Raw genomic sequence first — 3,206 nt, 5'->3', positions numbered from 1 at the left:
ATGCTGCACTTACATCAGGCAATCAGAAAATATCTTTTCAATGCCTTATTCTCCAGACAGAGAAATCTCAGGTGTATCCCCGACATGGGGACCCCTCCACTAAATGCATCCCGAAATACTCAGAGACTTAATACATGCAATAGGACACTCGGCCGAAACTCCGGGTTCGTAAATCCCCTACAACGCAGCTCCGAGTTCACAAGGAGCGGTCTTCACGCTTAAACAACTTGATGACTCGGAGACTGACAACAATAGCCATGCCACATCGCTAAAAAAACTGGAAGACCTCAATAGGCATGACAAACTGTAAGACCTCAATAGGCATGACACACTGTAAGACCTCAACAGACATGAAAATCCTGAAGTTTAGGCTATACGTTGCATTTATAAGAATCCCGAAAGGGCATACCCTCGGTGTAGACGCCTAAACATCACTTGGGATCAAAAATAGCTACGGCCAAACGCACATGACTAAGGTCAAAACGGCTGATACAACCAAAATAACGCAACTCGGGGACACCCAACCGTCGCTAAACAAAAATCGCAGGCCACTACTTCGAATATATTTCAGAAAAACCGGTTAAAACAGGCTTCCCTCAACAAGCAAACAACGGGCTATGAACCTTCCGAGGTGCTCAAAATATTGCCGATTACGACTTGAAATCGAGGTTCTTTTAGAACCGACGACGTGTCAGGCAAAATTCTTTCAAAAAGACCTTAATGAGCGGAAAACAAAGCCTACAAAGCCCACGGGCAAAAACAGCGTAAGAGCCATTGTCGCCAGCTAAGGAAGCCTATGGGCCATATAAAGGTCTCTACGACCAAAAAGCGTAAGAGCCCTTGTCGCCTGCCAAATTGACAACTTGAGGATTAAAGTGAGCTCGAATCTTAACTCGATTCGGAGACCGGAACAAAAATAGTTAACTAAGCAAGCCTACGGGCCACATATCAAAAGGTCTCTACGACCAAAAAAGCATAAGAGCCCTTGTCGCTAGCCAAAACTGACAGCTTAAGGGTCAATTAAGGCTCGAATCACAATGCGACTTGGAGGCTGGACCCGAAATAAGTTAAACTACAAAATGCCTAAGGGCACGACATAAGTACCGCTGTCGCCGATCGAATAAAGCCTCCGGGCCACCCACCTGTAAGGTCACCTCGACCCAGGGCATGGATTACCATTATCCGCCCATACGGGTAGGAAAAAACTCAAGGGTCAAATAAAGCTCGAGTCGCAACGCGACTCGAAGGCTAGACCCGAAGCATCAAAACGACAAACTGACCAAAGGTAAATAGCTCTTATGTCCGAGCCAGCCCAAAAAGGCCACAAAGCTATATTATAGGCCCAAGGTTTTTGTTCGCCAACTCATCGATAAAATCAAAAAAGAAAATGAAGTTGCAGAATTCTAAACAAACGGAAAAGAACAGCAGGCCCTAATTTATCCCTGAACCAGTGGCCTCGAAAGGATACATCCAAGTAATTACAGGTCTCGTAACAACCCCTTATCGACGACGTCCCCCCTCTTCGGGGATCCGCCTCCGTTTTTCACCATGCTCGAGCTGCCTTCCAACGCGCCCTCAACAGACACCCCTCGGAAAACTGGCCAAGCACGACCCACGGTTCGAGGTAATGTCGGGCCAGCCTCCTTCGACGCCCTCTCATCATAGGAATCTGCGACGACTGCTTCTCCCCCATGCGAAGATACAAGCACCTCGGCCTCGGTTTTGATCCGAGGCAGTGCAACCACTAACTCAGAATGAAGGCCTTTATACTTGCTGCTATCCTCCCCTGCGTCCTGAAGCTGGCGCTCGATCAAGGTAACTCTCTCCCTAAGGTTGTCCCTCTCAGAAGACACCGCACTTACACGCCGGCTAAGCTCGGAGATCTCAGCATCCCTGGCCCGAAGCTCCCCTCTCAGCAAGGCATTTTCCTTCTCAAACTGCACGGGTCAGGGCCCAAAGAGTTAAAAGCGACGAGATCCTACAAAAACTCGAAGGCTAGCAAAGAGCAAGGGATAGATAACCTGTTCAGCGAAGAAAGCTTTCTCACGCTCAGGACGACTCACCTCTTCCTTACACTGGGCGAGGACCTGGTTATAAAGCGCCTCGGCCTGAAACCGCCCAAAAGAGTTAAGAACAGAAAAGGGCGAAGCAGCCCGAAGCAGCAGACAATGCTAGGAAAAGTTACCCACTCACACAGCCTGCCCATTTCGCCGAAGATAGACAGGACGTCTGCCTCGGAACTGCCCTCAGAAACAGTCGCCGGCCTTCCGATGGCGCCTCCGCCTTTGGTAAGCGCTCCCACCACGAAAAGCTCCTCGTGAGATTCTTCTTGCATACGGCAAAATGGAAGAATATCCCCCTTTGAGAAAGCAGCGATGACCAACAGGCCAACGAGGTTAACTGTACCTCCGTCTTCGGTTCATCCCGTGGTCCAGACAGAGACGCCTCCGAACTGACTATCAAAGGCACCACAGTCCTGGGAGAAGCCTGGCCTCCTGTTACATTGAGGTAAGTGCTCAATACTCCATCCATTGCTTCGCTACCAGAAACCCGAGCTGCGTCAGCATCGGATCCTTGTCCAGAAGCGTCTACTCCCACGGCCTGGTTATCAACCATCTTCGTGCACCCTTCAAAGGGTGATGAAAAACTACTTTCCCCCTTACCTTCAATACGAGGATTTTCCGTCGCCTCGGGTTCTGGAGCAAAAGGGTCGACATCAGAATCCTCCACTCTTCTCCTCTTGAGTTCCGGCAGCCCAACTGGCAAGCTCTCCTTCCTCTTCCCCTCCACGTCATACATCTGGGCGTCCCCTCCAACAGACGGTGCCTTCATCACCGGTAGAGTTCTCACCAGACCTGCATAAATACAGATGTCAATAGCATGGAAAAGAGAAAGCTATTAATGCCTCGTCAAAGCCGGATTACACGAATGCCTCAAAACTCCAGACTTACAGGGGCCTCCGGGCTTTTGACGGGCTCGGGACAAGTTCAGCCACACTTGGTCGGTATACGGGCAGATTGAGTGCAGATAAACGACCCAACCCTGAAGACCCGCACCGCGCCGGGGTAGATCGCCACGGCTGAGAGAATAAGAAAGGCAGAATCAGACGCATGAAGAAAAGTTACAAAAGGAAAAGGGGGGCAAGGGCACCGCAACTGCTTACGCCCAGCGTTTTACTCCTCAGGGAACGGCATCTTTTCCGCTGG

The sequence above is a fragment of the Nicotiana attenuata genome, chromosome 7 (assembly GCF_001879085.1).
Source record: "Nicotiana attenuata strain UT chromosome 7, NIATTr2, whole genome shotgun sequence".
Taxonomy (NCBI): Eukaryota; Viridiplantae; Streptophyta; class Magnoliopsida; order Solanales; family Solanaceae; genus Nicotiana; species Nicotiana attenuata.
Note: the sequence above shows the minus strand (reverse complement) of the source record.